This window comes from Pteronotus mesoamericanus, unplaced genomic scaffold (genome assembly GCF_021234165.1).
Source record: "Pteronotus mesoamericanus isolate MK-2021 breed Mesoamerican mustached bat unplaced genomic scaffold, CSHL_Meso_final scaffold_85, whole genome shotgun sequence".
Lineage (NCBI taxonomy): Eukaryota > Metazoa > Chordata > Mammalia > Chiroptera > Mormoopidae > Pteronotus > Pteronotus mesoamericanus.
This window is the reverse complement of record NW_026555329.1, coordinates 7,249,016-7,274,494: the sequence shown is the minus strand read 5'-3', so window position 1 is coordinate 7,274,494 and position 25,479 is coordinate 7,249,016. Positions and strand designations below refer to the sequence as shown.

Below are 25,479 nucleotides of genomic sequence, written 5' to 3'. Positions count from 1 at the left end.
ATATATTGTTAATGAAATGGAAAATAATTGCCAGGTTCTGACACACAGCTCAGGAGTGATAGAGGCAGGGAACCGACCTTTTCTTTTCTTCTTCAAACCTAAAAAAAGTACAACACAGTTGTAGTACCTTTCCACCTTCTTTCTTTTTAGATTTTACTAGAGAAAAACATGGGACGAGACATTTCAATCTGGCCCTATAGCAGAACTGCAAAGAGCCTCTTAAGTAGGCACCACCCCTTCCACTGTACCCAAAGCCTTGCACCCAACCCACTCGGGAGCTGCCTGAGAGCCTGTCTACCCCTGGGTTCCTCTGGCCAAGGGCCGGTGGGCATCTAGAAAAGCAAGAAGACCATGTCAGAAACTTACTTCCACACAAAATGTCGTTGTGCTGTATTTAAGAACAATACAGAAAGTCTGCCTTCAGATATGTCCTCACAATGTGAATTTAAAAGTGCCTACCACATAGTTTCCATTAAAAGTCATGCTGATACCAAAAGGGGATAAGTGAACCCTTCACAGCACACAGTTCTTCTGGGTTTATCCCCAAATCAATTCGAATCAAAAGGCAGCTTTGAAAATAAAGCTTATTTTGTTTGTTAGTTTATTTTGTTCATTAGATTCCACACATCAGTGAAATCATATGGTATTTGTCTTTCTCTGACTGGCTTAATTTCACATAGCATAATATTCCCCAGGCCCATCCATGGTGGTGCAAAAGGTAAGATTTCCTTCTTTTTTTTACACCTGAGTAGTATCCCATCCTGTAGATGTACCATAGCTTTTTTATCCACTTATCTACTGGTGGCAGTTGGGGTGCTTCCAAATCTTGCCTATTGTAAATAACACTGCCATGAACGTAGGGGTGCATATATTCTCTCAAATTAGTGTTTCTGGGTTTTTTTGGATATAGTCTCAGAAGTGAAATTGCTGGTCATAAAGCAGTTCCATTTTTTATTTTTTGTGGTAACTTCATATTGCTTTCCACAGTGGCTACACCAATCTGCATTCCCACCAACAGTGGAGGGAGGGGTGAAAAAGCTAAAGGGATTAAGCAAAAAACAAACAAACAAAACCTCATAGACATAGACAACAGGAGGGTGATTACCAGATGAAAAGGTGGAGGGGGGCAGGTAGGAGAGGGTTTGGAGGAATCAATGGTGATGAACAGAGACTTGACTTGGGACGGTGAACACACAACACAATATACAGATGATATACTATAGAATTTTACACCTGAAACCTATATAGTTTTATTAACCAATGCCACCCCAATAAATTCAACTAAAAATTAGGGAAAATTGGGGGGGGGGGAAAGTAAAGCACATTACTCCAGCCTCCTACCAAAGTGGCCCTCATAGAGTGATAGGTTAGCACTACCTCCTTGTTTTTTCCTCATGATAGACTGTATATATGAAATTTCTCTATACTTTTGTATAACTGTAATCAGGCAATTTGCCCATTATATTATCCCATAAAGCCAGGTATGGCAAATTATTCTCAGAGTTTGGGGATGGGCAGCTTCTTCCTCCTGATTTTAATGTTTTCTTTTTTAAAAGCCTACCTTCCTCATGCTTTGGGTTTTACCTTGGCTACTAAAGAAGCTGAGGCTGGGTTTTTGTACATTTTCAGTAACTCTCCATATCCCCAGGTATTTGTTTGTTTGTTTAATATTTAATCTCCTCCCAACTCACTATACCTTACCATTATTGAGACTTTTATTGTTAGTGGTTTTCAATTTTATTGCATATCTATTTGTATGATTAAGTACTTGAAGTTATATTGGGGAAAGGTAGTATATAAATATATAACAATTTGCATTGATATATTCCCTTGTGTGTTGTGTGCAAAATACATTTTCATTAATGGTTGCAGAAAACACACCTTTCGAATTGAAAAGACCTTAGCAATAATTTAATTGAATGGTTGCAAACATAATTCTCTTATTCATGGGGAACCTATTTCTTCAAAAGCTAAAGAGATACAGCTGGGAAGTAAGTAAACAGAAGCAAAGCTCATCTGGTTGACAGGTAAGGGACTAATAGCCCGCTCCCCTCACATTGTTAGCCACGCTTTCACTGCAGTAACGCGCTCTGGAGACACTGCACGGAACTCATAGTTTTCCTTGGTACACATGTGAATACGTTTGATCAACTTCTGTTGTCTCCTTTCATAAATATGGAAAGTGGGGCAATGAATCTTCTAAAAGCATTTACCTATTTGGTGACAGGTCAACACCAGATCTCAGGTTCTCTGATTGTCAGGTGTTCATTTTTGTCACACAATAGAGAGGCCAATCCCGATATTGATTTAAAATTAAAATTGTGGTGTTGAAAAAAGTTAAATGATTTGGGATTTGGTTAAAAATTAAAAACAGTCTAAGATTTCCTTAAAGTCAACAAGGGTGCAAACATTATTTTCTCTTTCTTCCTCCTCCCAGACCTAGCCAGTGAGGGGCTGTCCTCTCTTCTTCTCAGGTTTGCTTTCAACTGGTTCTGCCCCTTGCCTACTCCCTACGCAAAACTAATGTATCTAAATTTTTTAACCCTCTGAGTAAAGAATCGTGTGGCCCTGCATTTTTTATATTTAATAAGCATAACTAAAGATAAAGATTCTGTGGAATCAGTGAAAAAATGTTTTTCTTTCTTGGCCATTTTTAAATGTTGACCTGACTTTGATTTTTTAACATTATACATATCAAATTATTTTGTTTGTTAATAAAGGCTGCACATGTCCTTGTGTACTCACTATCAATAAGCTGAGGGCTGAATAAGCTTGGGAGCATGGTTTAGTTCACAAATGTCTCCAGATAAAAACTAAAAAAGTAGAAGGTAATTTATATGATGCACAAGGACTTCAGACAAACATTGGATATAGCATATAAAGTTTTTAAAAGCCACATTTGAGCTGCAAATTTCAGTCATGATTCTTCACGATCAGTTTTTCAGATGATACAGAAAAGTTCAGAAAAGCTTGAATCAAATTATGTAGACTTAACATCATGGTTTTTAGGAGAAATGTTTCCAAAGCTACTATTTATTGTTGTTTTCACTTTTATATCTTACAATAGATAGGTTTACTTTGTCCACTAGGATACGCAGGTGCTTTCATTTATAGAAATACTTCTTTAATAAAAACCATTTCAACCGTAAGCATTTCAAGGATCATACGAAGAAAACAGCACGCTGGTAGTGAAACCCTGAATGAGCAAAGTCGTCAGGGCAGACTGTCTTCCAGTTACCACACTGCCTCCTCCAGGTAGAGCGGAGAATAGCAAGAAGGCCTAAATTTGGATATTCACAAAGAAACCTCAAGAAGACTGCATACATCGGGACGTCCCTGAGAGCACAGGATACCTGGGGCATGCAGGAGAGTGGTGGGAAAAGAAGCAAACCATTGCCAAGAAAATATTGACCAACACAAAGCCTGATCCCCTTTCATGAGTGCTGGGAAAAACCTGGCAGTAATTAAACCAGTGCCTGGGTAAAGTCCCGGGGAATTTTCTGAACTAGAAATAGGCACTGGATGGGAGATCAAGAGGGATAAAGAACCCAAACCTTATCATACTAATTCAGGATATAAACAACGAACAAAGCGGGACTGCCAAGGACTCAAATTTATTGGATATGGGGTCTCCTAGAGGGCAGAAGAGGATCAAAGGGGATCAATAGGCCAATGTAAACACTTAAAGCTTTTCCAGACAAATAAATGTTTTGTCTGAGCTCCGCCCTTCGATTACGCAATCAAATCTTCATAATGAGCTCCTAAAGTCTGCCCCTGGTCCTACACTCTCTTCTGGGGCTCTCCATTCTGACGTCAGCCTCATTTTTAATCTCTGCAGTTCCCTTTAATGAAGTAAGATTTTTATAAGGATCACCAATTGATAAGTCAAATTACATACAGATTATCCAATTAATTCAATCAGATGAATAAATCCCATACACCCTAAGCAGTCTTGATATAGAACAAACCCTTCAAATAAGAGACAAAATAGGACTAAAAAATAATAATCTGAATTGGCAAAACAACGAATAGTTCATGAAAAAGAGTGATCTACAGAGAACTTTCAGTGAATCTTTGGTCCATAGAAGTATGATGCTGAGACTATGCAGAGAGAGGCTTTTCTAATTATTAAGCATTATAAAATTCTTTAAAATGCAAAGCCCTCTATAAATACTGGGTCCTACGTGAATTATTCTGCTGGGAGTAAAATAGGGAGAATGGCAATAATAGTAATCTGAACTTATGGAGAGCCTATCATCTTAGACACTTGTGCTTTTGAATGCCAGCTTATTAATTCTCAGGACTACTCATGAGAAAAGTAGCCAATGATGGTAGTTCCTTTTGCAGATAAGAAATTGAGACACAGACGGATTATGTAGCTTATACAAGGTTTGCGCAAGGAAACTGGGAGTAGAAGGAAAAATTGTTAGCTATGACAGTGGGAATGTGGTTCACAGATAAGGTGCTGGCTTCATTGACCTTCTTCCATTCAGACACATGCAAGTGGAGGCAGTATCCCAGCTGAAGATATCTGAGGTGTAAGGGGATCGAAGGCAGCAGCAGCTCAGTGCAGGAGATACCACTGAAGTATACAGGTGAAAGTCTGGGCCTGCCTTGCTCAGCAAAGTGGACGTTTTGGCATGTTCTTGGCCTGAAGCCAACCCCTTGCTTTCCTACCACACTCTTCAACAACACCAGGGAGATCATCACATAATCATCAGGACGCAATCACTTCGGAACCATGCTCTGGAATATGGATTCAAATGAGGGATAAGTGAAATTGTTCAAATGAAGTAGGAAGCACACAGCAACAACAGAGCACTTACTAACATGAGAATCAGCCAGCAAAAATAAAGAAGAGGAACTCACAGAGATAAATCAACAGTACATAAAATGTCATTCAAAATTAATACTATTGAATCCACTTTCAATCCTTACCACCTTCTTCTAATGATAAAATAGACTTTCTTTTCAAATAAATAATTCTTATGACACTTTAAAAATATTAGAATTAAATAACACTAAATGTACTATAAAGTGAATCAGTAAGAAAGTTGTGAGTTATACATATTTTCATAAAGGAAAAAGGCCTTTCGAACAGAATTTTATAAAGCAGTTTTGATTTAACCACATCCTGTACAATTACTAGCCAGCTAGAGACTGAAGGAAAACAAGTGATTATACTATTTTGCACATACACATGCATTCACACACATACACTCATTTAGAAGATTATTAGAAATGATGATCTACAGAAAAACAAAAATATCTCTCTCATTGACAAGCACTGTTGTATTTCAAAAAATAATAAAAACTGAATTTAAAAAAACACGATGACATCCAAGGGAAAAAAAAAAAGAGGTTACTAAGAAACTTTTGTTATCAATATTCTCAAAGAATTTACTGACAATAACAACAAATCCTGGAAAAGAAAGTAAATTGTTCTCAAATTGCAACAGGCATACCTACATAGGTTAATTACAGGGAATTTCAACTTTAGGAAATGACCAAACTCAACTGGAGGCATGAAGAGATCAGCAATTACATAAGAGGGAAGCTGAAGCAATGCACTCAACAATCCGAACCTAATCTCCTTTTTGCTTTAGCCGGAGAAATTTCCATTGATGCATACTTAAAAGACATCCCTTGCCCCACTAGACTAGAAACATGGGTCTGCTCAGTGTTTTCATGCGTATCCCCTGCTTCCAGGAACAGCAGATATTCAGTGAGAATACTGGGTTCCATATACTAGCCAGCATCCATTCTGATAGTTCATGGCTTTGCTATATACAGTTTTGAATATTTGTAATATTACTCTGCATCCAGTAAAGTATCAGCCTAAGTTGTTCATCTCTTTTTTAAAAGTCTTAAAAAATTACTGAGTGTTATTTGTTGGGATGGATTTTTATTTTTATGTTTCTTTATTAGAAATATACATTCTAAAGGGTGAGAAGAGACACCATGTCATCTGAATTGATAAATCAAATACAAAGATGGCAATGGGTGCTGGTCAGACCCATAGGAAGGTGGACACAATCTGCAGTTATCCCAAAAGAGAGGGATGGAAGTAGCAGGCAGGATTATGAAATACAGGTGGATAGGAGAGGCCCTTCAACCACTCTGCCCGATGGTATCACATAGTATTTCTGAAATGCGTTCTGGAGGTTGAGCTGTCTGGATTCAAATGTCAGCTCTATACTAAGGGGTTTGTAGGGAGAAGAAGGGTAAAGAATACTTCAAATAAAAGAAACGTTATATGCAGATCAGGGACACAGGAGTGAGCGTGGCTCATTCAGGAAACAGGAAGTAGTTGAGGAAGGCTGGGCCATAGCAGTGGGGCAGGCACAGAGGTAGGAGCTCTGGGGAATTGGCAAGAGGAAGGGATGCAAAGGCCAGCTGGGACTGGTTTTGAATGGCCTTACAAGACATCCCCAGGAGCTTGAACTTTAGCCTACAAAAAAGAAGGCTCAGAGAAGTTTAAATTCAGGGCATAACATGATCCCATCTATGATTTACATTTTAGAAAAATGGAAAGCAAAAGGAGCAGCAGAACTGGAGAAAAGGAGAGGTGGCAGCAGCCTGAAGGAGAAGCGGTGAGCGTGGAGAGAAGGGGACAGAGCCCAACTTATTCCTTGTCATCCACTGCAGAGCTGATGGATTCAAGCCATCCCTTGAGGCCTTGCACTCAAGGCCTCCTTAGATTCCATTTTTGAGCTTCAGCCTCTAAAGACACACAACTTGGAGATAACACCCTTGGTCCACGTACTAGTTGAACCTCTTTGACCTCGTACAAAGGAATGGGGGTGTTTGTAGCTCAGTGACTGCTAATTGTCTTTATCTTTTTTCAAATGTTCCTGTATTTCCTCTCTCCAACAAAACAGTTATCCCCACACACTACTAGATATTTAGTGTTAAATGATAAGTTTTATTATGAATTTCATTTATCTTCATTTTTAAATGACAGCAGAAAATAAATCTGGTCTCAAAACAATCTATGCATGACCAAGTCAGTGATTACTTTGTTAGAGGGCCATATACCAAAGTGAAGGGATAATATAGATACATGGTATTATTTAGTACTTCTCTATTACTACTAAAACCTTTTGCATTCATTAAAATCTTTTAGTCAAATTTACGTCTGAGTTGCATGCGTTGTAAATTAGGAGGTATTAGAAACTAGACATGAGCTTGTTTCCCACCAATCTAGAGATGAGAAAAGACTTCTTCCCTTAGGGATTTCTAGATTTCAGAATATTCCTCAATGTATCTTGAAAGTAGAGTGAAATTAGCTTTATATTTTACACTTGCCTTGAGGGTCAACCAATGTGGTTTAGAGGAAAGACATGGGACCGGGAATCAAAGAATGTGATCAAGTTTCTAAACCTATCTGAACTTTGATTTTTACATCTATTTTGTGGGAATAATAATTATATACCTTTTCCACCATGTTTTGTGAGCCTACACGGTTTAGTGTCTGTGACAAAGACCAAAAGTTCCGTGGTTTGGAGAATGTTCTATATCTGCTTTGTCAAATCAGGTAATCAGTAGCTACATGTAGCTATTGAACACTTGAAATATGGATAGTGCAACTGAAGGACTAAATTTTTTATTGGACAGTTTAAATGTTAAAAGACACACGTAGCTAGTGATTACCAATTTGAAAATGCAGCCCTAGAGTATGGTTTGAGTTTCATTTATTCCTAATGCAAGTTAATTAACTCTGGAAATCCTAATATTAGTATACCGTCCTTGTTTAAGAATGAATTTTCCCCTTAAATGCAGGCAAAGATAGGCATTTAACCACTTCAGACACAATTTGTGAGAAAAATCAGAATGCAATTGTATTTTGTCCACTGCTTTCCTTTTAAAAATGTACTCATTGCAGGGAGTTTTTTCCAATACCACGTACAAAAATTCCCCAGTGGGCCCAATGTATCTTCTAGTCACTCTTAGATTTAAAGAAAATCCTGTGGTTACTTTAAGTTGCAAAATGTAGTTTTGATTCATAAGTTAGAATACCCCATCCAATGTTTTCCATCAGCATACCAGGCTCCCAGTGGGCAACAGATTCCCTTGTCTGCATGCCCTGAAAGTCTACAGTCTTCTGAGCACAGTACAGGGAACATCTTTTTTTTTTCTTCCTCACCTCCTCCATTACCACCTCCACTTGCTAACTCCTGTGACTGAAGCTTCTAAAGTTGGAGAATAAGGAAGGAAAAGGAGAAATAAAACAGAACATTTTTAAATCTACAGGTCTTATTGCAAGGTGGCTTTGTTAATGTAATGCTTATTGTTGATACTGTATTGTTGATGGGTGTGTGTGTACACGTGCGTGTGTGTATATGCCTATGTATGTGAGTTGAGCTTTGGGGTATCCTCAGAGCTTACAACTTCCTGTGGTTTGAGGCACGCATCTAATTCCTCTGTTGGCTCTGCCTCCGTTGGCTCTGGATATCTAACAGAAAACATGTCAAGCTTTCCAGGAGTTTGCAAGAAAACCAGTTCCTCTGCCTTGAGGTAAAAAACGGACCATCCTTCATTTCTACAGCATCAGGTTAGCTGTCCAAAACCATTCTCACAAAATCTGCTCAACGTTTTTTTCTCTTTATTTTTTTAGAGTCTGAAAATAGGTGAAAACATTGGGGATTGTGAAAATATTCCCAGTCGGAGTTTTAGTCAGATACATCTTTTTGGTATCTGAAATCTATTGTCTTAGAATTATAGCCAAATTTTCCCATTTAACACCTTTTATTACTGCAGCTGTGTTAATAGCAGCTAAAGACCAGAAATTACATTTAAAAATCATCAATAGGAGACCAATAAATAAATTCTGGCACATCCATAACTATGTGGTAAGAAATAATGTGGTATATTCATATGCAATGATATGGGTCAATCACCAAAATAAGAAAATAAAGGAAAGGCACTAGACATATGCTTAGAATATTTATTACTGGAAGCATTCCAAAGAAACTGAAAGCTGCCACACTGTGCTTTTGAGGTGAGGACTCACAGACTGGAAATCTGAAACCTGGCATTTCAACTTATTTTTCATTCTATATGCTTTTATAATATTTGTATTTTTAAATTATATTTAAGAATGACTTTAAGTTTTTTATTTAATATCTTTGTAAATATATTTAGATTCATATTAAGGCCTCTAGTCACAGTTCAATTTTTTAAAATTTTTTTTTAAGTGGAACAGTCCCCAACACTTTTTTCAGCCCTGGGGTATCCTGACACAGTTGTGTCTAAATCCTAGTCCAAGTGAAATGCACTTTCCAGATAATCGACTAGCTCATTTATAACATCAACCTTTAGAAACTCAAATGAAACACCAGAGACAGAATAATTGTCTAAATTTTTTGGTAAATAGGTGAGCTGTACAAACATGATTTCTTGTCCCAGGAGAATACAGAAAAGTAGGTTGGATTATAGACATACCATAAAACTACATTCAAACACTTTATATCTGGAAAATGATGTTTGATTCTTGATATTCAAGAACAAGTAATTCTTTTTACTGAATTTCCAGTTTATCAAAATCCTCCACAAAGAGAATGCCTCGTGAGCACAGACTGCTTACTCTCTTGGAAACTTGCTAGTTTTTCATTAGCAAAGGGTAAAGAGGCTCCCCCTAGCCTCTTAGTCTGAAGGTCTAGAATTAAGTCTACACAGGTTTCTGTCTTTCTCTGACTGGTTAATTTCACTTAGTATAATGTTCTCCAAAAATTTTTCTTCTTTTTTTATGGCTGAGCACTATTCCACTGTATAAATGTCCCACAGTTGTTTTATCCACCCATCTACAGATGGACACTCGGGCTGCTTCCCTATCTTTGCGATTGTAAAAGGCTCATAGATGCGGACAGCAGTGTGCTGAGTGCGGGAGGAGAGAGGGATACAAGGGACCTAAATGGTTATGGGGGGAAATACAGAAAGAAAAAAAGGGAAAAGTTTACACAGGTTATTTATATGTATCAAGGATAAAGTTTCAACAAATAAAAAGAAGTTTGATATATGAATTAACACAATTTATTTTCTTCAGAAGGCCAAAAAGGGAAGAAAAACCCACATAAAGTTGTACCTCTGATAAATTTTCCTGAGGTCAAAACTGGCTAGTTTCTAGGAGTATAAGTTTGGTCATAAAATATTTCCTGTAAATTCAGTCATGAATAGAAATTTAAAGCTATGTTATGAAATAAAACAAAGTTATATATTTAGTTCCATAAAAAAGGAAAAATAAATTGAGGAGGAAAAAAACAAAAAACTGAGACGACAACACACATTATACTATTACAATAAATATTCTAAAAGTATATTTTTCAAGACAAAACAAGAGGTGAAATCATCCCAGTTCCCAAAGGCCTTCCCTGGTCCTCTTCCTGCTTGCCTCCCCAGGGGCTGATTTGGTTGTGACTTTGGCATCCTAAAACTGCCCCCTTCTCTACTATTTGAACTGTCCGCGTGGTTTTTCCCGCTTTTACTTGGATTGTTTCTTCCCCGTTATCTTCTGTGTTTGAGCCTATGTTGCCTGTTTATTTAAACATCCCCAATGGTTTATTCATTCTTCTCCCTCTCAGTGATCTCTTTGAGCAATTCCAGCCTTCTCCATGATTCCAAATAGCATGGTTATGGGAAAAGCTCAGTGATCTTGGTTTCTAACCTGGATCTCTGCCCTGAGCTACAAGACCATAGTAGCCACCTTTAGAATGTCTCCACGCGAATGCTTTCATATCCTGTACATCTCCACGTAGACCTCAAATCAACATCTCCAAGGTAGGACTCATCTCTCCTTCCTTTTCTCTAACAAGAAAAATACCCATTTCTTTTCCTCAATTCTCCCTTCATGGATGGTTTTACAATCTTCTCAGTCAAATCTGATTAAAACCTTGGACCCCTCTTGAATTTGATCCCCTCCCTGTACATTATCACTGACTCACACTGATTCCTCACCGCCCTCAGGATCAAGGGCACAGCCCTTACACTGCTATTTGACAGTCCTTCATAATTACAGACAACCTAGTTTTCCCTTCATATTTTTGCCCCCATTTCTTAAATTCTACATGTTCAAGCACACTCATCTATGTGAAGGGACAGTGCCTTTCTTGTTCATATTGTATTTTACAACTTCGTTCAGTAGATGTTCAGAAACTATTTGTTGAGTTAATGATTGGATAAATTAACTTAACCAAATGTATCTTGTACTTTCCACTTTCCGCTAGTTTCTAAAAGCTACTCTCTTTATTTTTGCCTCTTTAACTTCCTTTCTCTCATGCCCAAGGCTCAATAAAGTTTGATCACCTATAAGAATAATTTTCCAATCTTCTTAGGGAAATTAAATTCTCCCCAGTACAAATATAACACTTACTTGACACTTCTCATACTTAATTATGCTCTTCTGATGTTATTTAAATGTTAACTAGATTCTAAACTTTTGGAAGTTTAGGGCTATGACTTCAATGTCCCTCTTCCTAGTCTGTTCCCACCTATCTTTCTCATCTGTATCAATTGAAATAAACTGAGTTGATGGGAAACCTACCACCCCTACTTATTAACTGTTACATAATATTTCTGAATCAGTTTCTTCATCTCTAAAACTGGTTTGATATCATTTTAATCCTCCAAAATAAATTGAGATGATATAATTAAAGTGATTAGAACAATTCTTGGCACATGGTAAGCATTCAATTGATGTTAACAGTTCTTATCAATATTATTATTACTAATATGATTATAAAGTAAGTGTTTGTTAAATGGAAAATCAGTCAATCTCTCACAACATAGGTTGAGAAACAAAGAAGTCAATTTGAGATAAAACTTTGCACTATATTTTAGAAATTGCAGTGTTCCAAACATATCTGAGTCTACCAGATGCCACAAGCATCTGGTTTTCACTTACATCTGTAAAAATTATTTAATTAGAATACAAATAATTCTGTTGAGATTGGGTAAAAAGAGCAACTCTTACTCATCTTGGCTAGCATATAACCTTGTGTAAATATTTTGAAAACCAATTTGTCAATATCGCATAAAGTTGAAAATGCATATACTTGTGGCTCAGCCAATCTACTCTTAAAAGTATTCACTAGAGTAATTCTTACATTTGTACACAAGCAGAATGTATAAAAATATTTATCAGAGTATTATATATGATAGCAAAATACCATGCAGCCGTGAATATGAATAAGTTGTGCTACAAGAATCAACGTGGATTACTTTCAAAAGTACAATGTTGAGTGGAAAAAGCAAGTTGCAGATGGTTAATGTATATTCTAAAGTTAATATAAAATTTTAAACAGCCAAAAAAATGTTATGTACTATTTATGGATATATTCACATAGCAGTGGAAAGACTAAAACAAAAATAAAAACAGGTAAAAGAACAAAAACACACAGTGGAGAGAAAATCTACAAAGGCAGGATAGCAGTAACCACTGAAATGAAAGTGGGAGAATAGAATCAGGGCAGCCCTTCATTTAACTAAATTTCTAGAAAAAGTGGGGACAACTGTTATGGTATAAATAATAAAAAATTTTTAAAGTTTGTAATATTTTACTTGTTAAGCTGGAAGGTGAGTACATAAGTTTTTGTGGTATTTGTCTATCTTTAAATATCTATAGACTGTGTATTGTAGTGTTAAGGAAAACATTTAGATTCAGTGCTTTTCCCAATGGAAATAGAAGACACAAATTCCCCTGTACCATTCCCGGAAATTATATCTGGTGGTTATCCTCCTGGCTATAAATGAAAATGTTTTTGTTTAATCTGAGGAAGGACCCTATAAAGATGTCTCATCACTGAGCAAGGTGGGACCTACAGTAATGAAGAGAGAACCCCTAAGGAAAAGTAAAGTCTTGGGAGGAAATAGTCAACCTGCTCTTCCTCGCTCTCCCTATCCCTAGATACCTGAAGACACTCTTTCTTCAGCGTTCCTCCTATAGTGGGCGGAAGGAAGAGTGGAGCTCAGCTGCCCTTTCGTGAGGGTGCGGTGCTGGCTCTCTCCATTTCTCTGGCTAACTTCAATCCCATGTGATTAACAGCGTAGTTTCCCTTTCCACTGGAAGGTCTGCCCATCAGGCCATCTCAGATTGCCTGAAGTTAAAGGAACACTTGCCCCAACAAGAACTAGCTCCTTCTCTTTTGCTTCAGTGTCATCGGCATTCCCTCAGGCCACCAAGCTTAGAAACTCAAGAGCATCTTACCTGTCATTTTTTTTATCATCATTACCATATTTTCATTTTTATTGAGTGTCTTCCTCATCCCTCTCTTCCATTTTCATTCTCAGAACCTGTTATTTATTCATGTTCAGGTTATTAAAACAAAGTACCCTCTCCACAGTCAGGTTCCTTGTGCTCCAACCCACCTATGGGCCGTTCCTCAGATGACCTTCCTAAAGCACAGCTTTCCACAAATTGTTCTTGGGCTGGGACCCTTTTGACATCCCGCCATGGGGAAGGTGAAGTCAGAATCCCTTTAAACTTCCACAGCTTTAACCTTACTCCAGCATCATCATCCACGGCCCCCAGAATGCCCTCCAAAGAATACGCAATGTCCCTCCTTTCCAGCTATTCATAGAAACAGCCTATTCAGTGTCACTTCCTAATTTCTGTACTTGGCATTGCCTGTACTTCAGTGTTTTCCAAACTTCAGGCTTTCTGGTAACTCTTCATGATATTTCCATTACCAAGTACCAAACTGATTTTTACTTATTATTTTCTGTAAATCCACTCTTATTTTAGCCAGATAAGTCTTTCAATAGCAAATTTCTATCAGTAACATAAATGGAAAAATGAGTATCTATTACAATAAATAGGCAATACCTATAAAAATAAATGTTTTTCTAAAAGTTATTAAGTTACAACTAAATACATTTTGCCTGCTAAAAATCATTGAACCTGTTACTACTCTATAGCTATAAATGAGGATTAAACAAGTGTTAGGAGAATTTTAAAGTCATATAGAAAACAACAAAACTATGTCCTTTGAGAATTAAAAGTAGAATGAAAAATGTAATAACTTTCTCACTGTACAACTCAGTTATTGATTTTTACTGACTTTGCCTAAAATCATTTCTGTAATAAAAATCTGTAAAAAATTTGAGAAGCACTGCTCCACGTGAGATATTCTCTACATACTTTTCCCTTGATTTCTGCTTTGCACATCCTTCCAGGCCTGGCTAAATCTCCATAACTTCCCAGAATGTCCTCTTGATATTTATACACTTTGACCTCCCCTTTTTCTGAAATACTGGGTACATATATCTTCTGTGTTTTTGGAAGTTACCATACTCTGCTTTTGAGTGACTCATATACAAGTTTTCAAATTTATCTTTTTCTGGTCTCCAATGATTACAGTTCAAGCAAAGATTTATGGAGGCTTCTTTTAATCGCATGATAATGAACATTTCTCCTAAAGAGTGGGAATTAACCACCAGTAATACCAGGAAAGACATGAGTGATGGATGGATTAGCACTTCCTCCCTTTAGGGTTTTTTATGAGTGCATATCTTCTCCAGGGCACCAGGGTCCCCTTAAGGAGGACATATGCCTCAGTCGCTCTAACCCCAAGTCCAGTGGAAGAACATTGTAGGACTGCTAAAAGTAACTGTTACATGAATAAAGGACACTTCCTAGAGAGAGTAGACCGTAAAGGGCATGCAAAAGCAAACCCAGTGCTGCCCTTTCGGACAGCGAACTATATTCATCAAGTGCTTCTGGAGCTTTCCCTCTCCTGTGTTTTCATTCTCATGTTACCATGGACTTGCTGACATAGCTCCTCAGTGGGTTTTCTTTTAAATATATTCACTTAAATAGATCACATGCAAAAGTTCACACAACCATCACAAATACTGGTTGCTGTCACCAAATACCACAGAGGATAATTAAGTTTAATAGGCAGCCAGGCATATGAGTGGTTTTTCAAGAAAAGATTTTCCAGAAAGTCATTAATGACGCTTTCATGTTTAAAATAAATAAAACCCTAAATTGTCCTTTGTCTTCCAAATTAGCTATTACATGTTAAGATAAGATGGTGTTTAACAGATCCTTTCTTAATAGTCTTTATTATCTTGAAGACAAAGACACAAAAATAATCTGCTTATAAATAAGCTACAGGGAATGTGGGAAAACTGGAATAAATAATACATTTGGTTGTATCTAAACATTTCAAGTAAGTTTTAACTAATAATCATAACTTCAAAATTTCTATTTCTGTACAGTACCCATGAAATCACACTTAAAATAACTATTAGAAATTATTAAGAACTATTAAGTTAAGGAAGGTATAAAAAGGACCACCACAAAGGTTAAGACAACTTCAAGAATATACCAGAAATATGTCATAATCACTACTAATTACTGTTATGTAAAAACTACACATGAACATAGGTAATCCAATTTCAATCTGAAATTAAACCCACTAAAAACAGGCTTCGATATTTCTTAAAGACATTTTAATAAATAGGAGGCGCCAGAATTTTGATTACAGTCTCTTTCTCTTCTTCTAAAAAATTATAGTGAAAAACACAAAATATAAAATTTACCATCTTAACCATTTATAAGTGTACAGGTCCGTGTTAAGTATATTTATAATGTTGTGCAAGCAATCTCCAGGATGTTTTCAAATTGCAAAACTGAAACTCTATACCCATTACATATCTTTTATTTTTTTCCTCTTCCCCCACTCATTGGCAACCCCTATTTCTACTCTGTATTTCTATGAATTTGACTACTTTAGTTATCTCACATAGTGTGATCATACAATATTTTTGTCTCTTTAGTCTGTTTTTGAAATTCAGCTGAAACTTAGGAAGAAGCCAGTTTTATCCTCCATCAGTTACTGTCTAACCCTCTATTTAGTATAAATGCACTATGCTAATTTCACCCTAGTAACCCAGTGAAGTAGGTTTTATACCAATTTTACAAATGAGGAATCTGAGACTCGACAAGGTGAAGCATCTTTCCAAAGGTCACATACTTCGAGTGGTGGGGCCACTGAATCCAAGTGCCTCTGGTTTCGATGCCCACAGTCTTTTCAACACACTTGGCTGTCTTTTGAAATATTTAAAATTTTCAGAGCATTTCAACTATCTACATACTTGAAGCACATCAAAGTGGAGTTTTTTACATTCGATTTTGAATGTTGCATGTCTTTCTCCTCTTTTTATAAATTATTTTATAACATGTCTCAAGGTATTAATCTAGTCCACGTGTCCAAGTTTATTTTAAACCATGTCCCACAAACTCACAGAATGTCAATTACCTTCCCTTTTTCCTTTCCAAGCAGGGCTTAAGGAATAAGGAGGAAGCATTTAGTTTCTTCAATTGTTCTGGAAATGACACAATTTCCTATGTGCACCACATATCAGTAGTGAAGAGAACATTAATTTTTAAAAACAACACTTACAGTTGTGGAAATGAACCCAAGCCTCTTCAGTTCAGGAACATTATGTTAGTGAATGGAAGTCACTCTAGGAAAACCAAGGACTCTCTTCAAACGAGCCTTGCTCTGCCTGTGGCACCCTAACTGCAGCTTACCGAGCCACCTGGGACTAGAAGTCCTCTCAGTGCAGCTCCGGGCTGCCCAACCAGAAACCCTCACAGGCACGAGAACTACAACACCCACAATTCATACTCCTCTCCTGAAACCAGGAGAAGAGGGTGGATGGCTACAGTTTCACCCTAGCAAGAAAAAGTAAGTAGATGGAAAAGCAAAGCAATAAGGAAATATATAAATATATATATAGCAGGTGGGTATGTCTAAGAACAATTTACAAAGATGGACCTATGTCTGTAAAAGGAAACAGAAGTGGTTTGGTGGTTGCAAAGAAGTAAGAAGGCACCCTCAGTGCTGACAAGAACTAAAAAGTCTTCATGCCTGCAAACCCTCCTGCAGCGGTGGAACCGGCCCTGCCAGATTCTCTTGCAGTGACTCAGGGCGGAGGATGCCTGCCTGCCTAGGGCAGGTGAGTGAGGCCTTCCCAGGAGAGGACTAAAAGCCTCCTACATCATCAGCACTGCTCCTGTCACTCAAAGGAGCTACAGACATCATGGAGGCTTTTTACCCTTCACCTTCCAAAATGCCCTGCATTTTTTAAAAATTGTGCTTTAAAGTGGGCTTTTTAAAAACATGAGCAACTTAGAACCCTTGTTGACATTTCCTTCTATTTTCCTTGATATTTCTTCATTTTGTGTTTTCCTTCTGTATAATCCAGAATTACTTCTGATTGCTCAAAATTCAAGGAGAAGAAATTTGGGGCGAAAAGGGGAAAAGTAAGTTTTAAAACACGCATAAAATGAAAGGTGTGATAATTGTTTTACTTCTTTGAACATTAGGAACACAGAGTATTAAAAACAAACAAAGAAAAACTAAGAAATGTGTGTCTTCCATTTCTTTCTGCGGGATCTGCCTCTAGCCTTTTATTTGCTGTTAGACACAGCCCAGAAAATGGATACAGACAGACAAGGTCTTAGCTTGGGCTGGGCCCAAAAATGTAACGGGAGGATTCAGCTAAAGTAAGAAGATATCAGAATAATGACAAAGGAGAAATTTCTTTCCTTTTTGTGTACTTTCTCTCCTCCCTCCCTACTTGCCACCTCCCTAAGGTGCACTGGGAATTCCTGCTGCTCAGCCACTACGACCCACCCACAGCTCTGTTAGCATGTCCCTTGGGTTGCCCGCAGTCCACACTGCACCGTTCTACCTTCCTTTGTCACGAGATCCTCAACCTCCTTAACAGAACCAGATGATGCTCCCTTATGTCATTGATATTCCTTTCAAAAACAAATGGCTCTCCATTTCTACAACCCCTACAGATTTTGGTTCTCAATGGTGTTACTTCTCCCTGAAATATTTTTTGCCCATCTTTAAGTGTTCAGATCTTTCATTTCTTTCAAAGCTTAAAGAAAAAATACTCTTTCCTAAGAAGCTCTCCTCAGGTGGGCCCTAATCTAAATTATTCTCTCCCTGCTGATAAATTCCATAGTATTTTACCTAGTCCTCTCATAACAGATTTTATAGCTTGTTTCATTGTTGTACGTTTATGTGTGTTCACACAGATGATGTTGCCTCCTATTTGAAGGCAAGACCTGATTTTATTCCCAACTCACTAACTCAGTAATTTACATGTAGATGTTTCTGGTAAACAATGGATGCAATAACTGAGATACTAACTCTAAGCTGGATTTCAATATCTAATACCGTCTTTAACTGTCTCAGAAAACATTTGCACTTTAAAAACTCTCTGCATACTGTTCATACAATCTCCCTGTGGTGTAGGGTGCTGTGGCCTCCACAACCTTTATTTGCATGAAAGTAAGGTATTAAATCCATCAGTTTAACCCCTGACAGTAGCTGAAATGAAGGCTCTCGGGGATCAGCACTAATTGGTTCATCAGCTCTGCCTCATGCTATGCGCTTAGCTTTCTAACAGCTTCACGATGAGTGGCCTTCACGGAGAGCTGGCCTTGCCTCTGTCTATGGGGTTTAGATCACCAGCCCCAGCATTTCTGGTTTCCTTCCCCTTATTCTAGTCTTCTGGCTCTGGTGTCAAAACTCTGTCCCTTGTACTCCTTTAAATAGTCGAAACACTGATCTCTCCCATGCAGGGAAGGGAACTCTCTCAGCAGTTGGTTCCTCACACCTATGCTTCTACAGGCTTCTCCTGGTCCTCATTCACTCTGCTGTTTCTTCCAACTGCTGGCCACTGGGAAGAAGGGACCCTTCTAGATACTGTGGACACACAATGAGAATCCTGGGGACCATCAGACTCAATGACAGGCTGGTGTAAGGAATTGTTGCCTGAAAAGGCCTCCCAGCTCTTCTCTGTTATGCCATGCGGACTCCCAGCCCCTTAGCCGGCCTGTGTGAGTATAGGCCAAGGTGTCTAAACTTGGGCATGGGTTCACCCTCAGCACACAGTGCAGGGTTGTCCTTAAGGAAGTTTTTTGTTTTTTTTTTTTTTTACCCTTTCCTTGCTGGTTCCATGTTTCTTGTACTGATTCATACAGCTGTCTGTCTGGGTTGATACTTTGTTCTTTTCTCCCTTGAAATCATGATCATTTGAAGCCATGAGATTTATTGTCCCTAAACAATAACTAAAATAGGGACACTTGTTATTTCCTGATAGAGAGAAAAAAGGGTATGGAAAGCCAGCCCCCGCTACCCCAGTATGTGGGGAGAAGAAAGCCAGAGGTTGAATGGAGCTGTAAGGAGGCTTCAGTGGAAACACACCGCAGGTCCCGAAGAGTGAAGTCTCTGCAGAGCGGGGCCCCCGTGTTCAGGCACACAGGCTTCACCATTGCATTCTCGGCCCAGCCGGGAGAGCCAATCAGGAACTGACTATTCCCACATCCATCAGGGTGGGAATGTGAAGGTGCTAAGAGGTCCAGTGGACCTGCAAATGCCAGGGGTTAGGACAGAGAGGCTATGCTATGCCTTTGTGACTCTAGAAAAATGTTAAGAATCATCCACAATGGACGGCGTGCTTGTACAGTGTCCCTAAAAGGCCTGCTGCTCAAGCACCAGAATCAAACCAGACTCCTCCACAGCAGGTGACCGGCCAGGACCCAGGTGGCATCACGTGGGCTTCAGGCCCCCTCCTCTTCCCCACACCATAATGTTATGACTGTTATCCGACTATACTCTTGGATACCATCCTGAGAGAAACCGGGTAAGGAGGCGGGGAAAAGTGAAAGACTGAGAATTAGAAAGGACTCACCCAAAAGAGCATTTAAGCTAACAGAGACTGTGATGAACTAAGTTGTGAGTTTAAAATCTGCTTCACCCAGCCGCACTCCAGTGGTGCCAATCGGCACGGAAGCCGAAGTGCTGGGGACTCCCTGTCAGGCCAGCCTGGTAGGTGAGGGAGAAGCAAAGCACTTAGGGTGGCTAATCAGACACAACACTCCGGGACCTGGAATTAGGAACTGGCAACACAAAGAAACAGAGGCAGAAGAGAGTCCAGTATCGTGGTGAACAGAAGCAGCTGTGCAAACAGTGTCCTGCTCTGGATGTGGCAGTTGCGGCCATAGTGAGTCCAGTCCAAGACTTCGGTGGTATTCGTACAGACTATGGTTTCTAAGGCTTAGCAGAAACAACTAATTTACCCGGTAGCTTTACAGAATCTTGGCGGCTGCTCTAGCTTCACAAGCTTTCTGCCTAATTCTCCAGCCTTCCCAGCAACTGTGATACTGGAGTTTGATATATTGTTCTTTAATTTATATTAGCCGAAATCATTTACTGTTGCTTGGAGCTAAAACTCAGATACATCTAACACAGCTCTTACCTCATTGTAACAGATATCACCTCTGCCTACCCCACTATATCTAGATTCCATCAGATCAAGGACTGGATCTTATTTAATCTCCATCCAAAAGCTCCACAGTTCATGGCCAGGGTACATGTGTGTTGATCTAAATTGGAATGACCAGTAAAATGAAGAAGCCTTGTTTAAACCTCCTTCTAACTTAAAAATTCTCTGACCACACGGAAGCTCTCAGCTGCTTATTAATGCAGAGGTAATTTTTTTCTCTTAATGCCACAGCTGGTTGAAAATTTAGACTTTACCCATTAACTTTATTCAGTAGGGAGCAGAGCAAGTGACCATTTGCACCCAGAGGGGGAAATCAAACACACAAACAGTGGTTTAAATATGCCCAGGGTGTTACTTAATAATTAAAAAGGGTTTTTCCGGGTGTCCTTCAATGACCTATGTTAAATGTCACTCATGTTCAGTCCCTACAGTACAAATATACCAGAAAGAGTAATAGGAAACAGCCACATTCTGAGCCACATGCTCAGATTTTTCCCAGTATGAGGCTATCTTAAAAAGAGAAAGGCCACATTTACAACCTTAAAAAAAAGTTCCCCTTGGAGTTTTTTTTCCTGTCCTGTTTCAGCATCATTGACTCTCAGACCCCGGGGGCTGTCTGCCTGTGACATCCGTTTTCTGGTTCACTTTGTCCCTGAGTCATGATCACACTGAAACTTTCCAAAAATAGTTAATAATCATGCCATTTACCGGTTAATTTCAGTGAATAGCTCAAATTATAGTAAAATGTTAGGGCCGAAGTGGATTTAGGTCAGATTGATCTTGTTTTTCTAGATTAGGAAAGTGAGCCAAGTTGTTCTCACAGTTTCATATTTTCCTTCATTACATCTTTCTGGCTCTTTACTGAACCAGAAGATGAATCATCCATAAATTGACCCCCAGTTTAGAAGTTCATTGCTGTTCTCTTTCATTTGTTGCTTTCAGTATAACACAAGGAAATATGTGCCAATTCTGCATGACCAGAGATGTTTCCATGCTGTCCTTTTGCTACTAATCAACAACAGAGAACCCTCTGTGCCGCTTTTGCTAGACCGCCCACATCTCTACATTCCTCAGCTTGGGTCCCTTCCTCCAGCAACAGCAGGTTGAGTCGCCTCAAGTCACATCTTTCTGATCCTGTCCTCACGTCAACCCTCCCCCCCACTTCTCCCTTGCCTCTTTCCTTCTTCCTTCCCTCCCTGACAACAGCTGAAAGAACTGCTATACAAAGGACTCACTAATGACATTGGGACCACCAAGTAACCCAGGATACTACCCACTTATCTTAAAGTACAGACCTTTAATCCCATCTGCAAAGTCCCTCCTGCCATGCCAGGTAACATATTCACAGGCTCCAGGAATTAAGATGCGGACACTTTTGAGGGGCCTTTATTCTGGCCACCACATTCTGTTTTTCCACCTCAGGAAATTCTCTGTGTAGTATTTTAGGGGTGGAGTTGGGTCCTGTATCAACTTCCAATTGGAGTTGAGATAAAATATTTTTCTTTGCACACAGAACCAGTGTTAGAAGAATATGTATAATCAAAGAGGCGTAAGAAAAGTCCCTGTGTCCTCCAAACATACCTTGCCGCTGTTTTGTCACCATTCTTTCATAAGAGACCTATGAGTCATTTTTAAATGCGATGTGTTCTCAAGAGCCATTCAATTAAGTTAATTAAGATGATATTAAAATTCCCATTTCAAGGATTCCCATTGCAAGGATTCATCAACCAACACTCTTATAGGGGTTAGTGTATGAAATGGGCAGAGGTGAGAAGGATAAAGGCAGCATTACTTTCAGGAGTAAGAATTTGCTTGTATCAGAAAGACAATGAGAAGTGCCTCTCACACCCACATGTAAAAGGAGTGTCTCCCCATCTCATGAAAGACTCTAGCAACAGATACAGGCATGAGTAAGTTCTCATGCCTATAACCGGACTCTGCTGTCTTGAATGACCACAGACGATTAATCACAGATGACTGGATTGAAAATTAGTGTCCAAACCAAAGTTGGCCAAATGCAAGCTAGACCAGAATTTTTCAAACCATATGTGAGACCTGTCTGTTGGTCATGAATCAATTCATCAGTATTTCTAAGTGAAATAGAATATATGGAAATGGAACAGAACAGAATGGGCAAAATGGCATAAATAGAATAAAAATACATTTGAATAGATCTGAGTGTATTTGACTAAACAGAGTCAGTGTTGTTTCATGAAGTGTTCATTTCTGTGCATGTGTGTGTGAGCATGTGCGTGTGTGTATGTTTGAGTATTGGGTCAAATACAAAATGTCTTCATCTTTGTGGGCAAATGGGAAAGCTACAGAGCCGAAGAGGGGTCTTATTAAGTATGCTGGCATGAGAGCTATGCACTCTCAGGAGTTTGTTTGTTTGTTTGTTTCTTAAATATTGGATAGTAACTAACTAACCAATCAAATCATCTCTCTTATGACCTGCAAATGAAAACCTTCAAATAGAGTTACAGGCGCTGGAGTGCTACAAAATCAAGATAAACGCCTTGACAAGGCGGAAAATGGAAACCACAAAGTATTCAAAAACTTGAGTAATATGCAGAGACCGTGGGAGGAGAGAGCAGCAGTGTGGAGGGCTGGTGATAGGTGGTGACTGTAGAAAGAAAGAAGCAGAATGAGAGAAAGGCTAGTCATAGGAATGGCAGAACCGCAGAGTTCAGAAGCACGCATATATCTATAAGGGCAAGGCACGGTGAGCTGTCAGTCATTCTCACGTTCAGCAAATACTCACCGAGTGCTTACTATGTGCCAGAGGCTGTTCTAAGGGCTGGCGACAGCGCAACGAAGACTCGAATCCGTGCCTTCAGAGAGTCTACATTCGACTGAGTTATACCCTAAGCTCTGTTTGAGTTCTTTCTGATTGTACAAATGTCACAGTGACTTCCTGTGCTCCCTCACTTCTTTACTTTGTTCTCTGTCCTTTCAACATCCTCATCATTGTATTTCTTGCAACATGAAAGAGCTTAATTAATATGACCCACATTAAAAGATGATGACTTAGAGTTTTGCCAAAGCCTGGTTCTAAATGTAAAAAAAAATTTCATGCAGAAGGGGATGAAGTAAGAGCACATCCTTTCTTTCAGAGAGATAGCTTTGGAAACAAACAAAAGACTGAGGTAAATTAAATATAATCAAGGTTTCATCACCGTTTCTGGTTTACTTTTTTTGAAGGATTCTTCTTCCTTCCTTCCTTCCTTCCTTCCTTCCTTCCTTCCTTCCTTCCTTCCTTCCTTTCTTTCATTTTTAATTAATTTATTTGGTTTTGTTCCAATAAATGATTCTCTTTTAAGGGACGAAGAATTACCTGTTAGTCAAAATTTGCCTAGTTCTGTCAATAGTTCTCATGGCAGATCACTTCCACCTTTTCAAGAAACACTCAGCATCAATCATACCTTATTTTCATTTCCACCCTTTTCTTTCATTGGAAAAAAGGATAGAACAGAAAAGAAAATACTAAAGATCCTTCCTTACACATCCCTCAAGTCTCCCCCATTTTATCAAAACAGCAACCCTTTTACATCATTCTCCAGTAACCATGATAATCATCGCTCCCCATCATTGGTATGCTTTTGACAGGACCTCTCTCTAGATACTTGCTGTCAGTTTCCTTATCTCCTTCTCGGTCCTCTATCTTTTCTACTCTGGCTTCTGCTTCCATCAAGCTCACCTTATGGTCAATGGATTTTTTTCAAACTTCATCTTTCTTGCTCTCTCAGCAGATTTTAACATGTAAGTCAGTCAGAATGACCTAGATTATGCTGCAGAACAAAACTCCAAAACCTCAGACTCACCACAACAGAAGTTTCTTTCTTGCTCACTCTGCCTGTCCATCGAGGGTGTACGGGAGGGCTTGCAGGACAGCTTTGCTCATCTTAATCACTCAGCGATTTAGATCTTCAGAGAAGCCTCTATTTGGAATGTTGCCCATCGTCCTGGTAGAGAGAGAGCCTGGTAAATTTCATACAGGTAAGTATAGCATATGCCCAGAATCAACACACATTCTTTTCACTCACAAGTCTTCAGCCCAAACTCAACACATGGCCACACTCACCCATGGTCAGCCAAGAAGTTGTTGTTACCACCAGGCCCTGTCGGGTTCACCTCCTAAATATACCTAATCCCATAGTCCTCTCTCCACATTCACCATCTCTACCCTGCTCGAAACTACCCACGTCCCTTGACTGGAGTTAAACAATAGCCTAACTGGCCTCTCCTTACCCACTGTTAATGTTCTTAAATCTATTCTTTGTGTTGAATATGGATTTTTTTTCCAAAATGTAAATATAACGCCTCCACTTTAGAATTCTTAAATAGCTTTTGCTTGCTGTCAGGGCAAAGCTAAAATCCCTATTTGGCCAGGAAGGCCCTCCATGGTCTCTTGACCCCCTTCTTCTCTGTCCATTCTCATCATACATGTGTGTGTGTGTGTGTGTGTGTGTGTGAGAGCATGTGCGTGTGTGTATGTTTGAGTATTGGGTCAAATACAAAATGTCTTCATCTTTGTGAGCAAATGGGAAAGCTACAGAGCTGAAGAGGGGTCCTATTGAGTATGCTGGCATGAGAGCTATGCACTATCAGGAGTTTTTTTGTTTGTTTGTTTGTTTGTTTTTTAAATATTGGGTAGTAACTAACTTGCTCCTCTCCAGAGGACATTTCTTCTTAGTTCCTGAAATTTTCCAAGTTTTCTTCCACCAGAGAGTCTTTGCACATTCCCTCTAAGTGGAATAATCTCTTCGCTCTTTCCCTTTGTATCTTGCCCATCCACAGAAAAGCCTTCCTTTGAGCACTTATATAAAGTTTTTAATTCCATGATCATTTTTGTGAATGATTCATATTCGTTGTTCAGGTAAATTCCATGAGGCCAGAGCCTATGTTTGTGTTTCTCCGTCATTATTTTCCCAGCTGCTAGCATGGTGCCTGGGATACAGCAGATGTGTGTTAACACAGTTTAAATGTATAAATGGAAAATTTCATACTCCTTTGTTAACTCAATTTTAGAGGAAACAATATTTATATCTTTGTTCAAAGTTGCTCCAAAGAAAAGAAAGATGGAGTGAGGTCCTTGTCACTAGAAAATATGTAAATAAATGTTTTTTAGGAATAGATGAGAATTTTACTAAAATATACTTGTTTTTGAGA

The 25,479-nt window shown here is 38.8% G+C and overlaps 1 protein-coding gene across 1 annotated transcript in view; it reads right to left on the bottom strand.

Moving 5' to 3' along the window:
- The window catches only part of MACC1 (MET transcriptional regulator MACC1), a 55,433-nt gene extending 38,917 nt beyond the window's left edge, over positions 1–16,516 (bottom strand). Inside the window, exon 1 of the mRNA XM_054563837.1 lies at positions 16,404–16,516. The gene's annotated coding sequence lies outside the window, so the exon portion shown is untranslated. The remainder of the gene's footprint in view (positions 1–16,403) is intronic.
- Between the last annotated feature and the right edge of the window lie 8,963 nt (positions 16,517–25,479).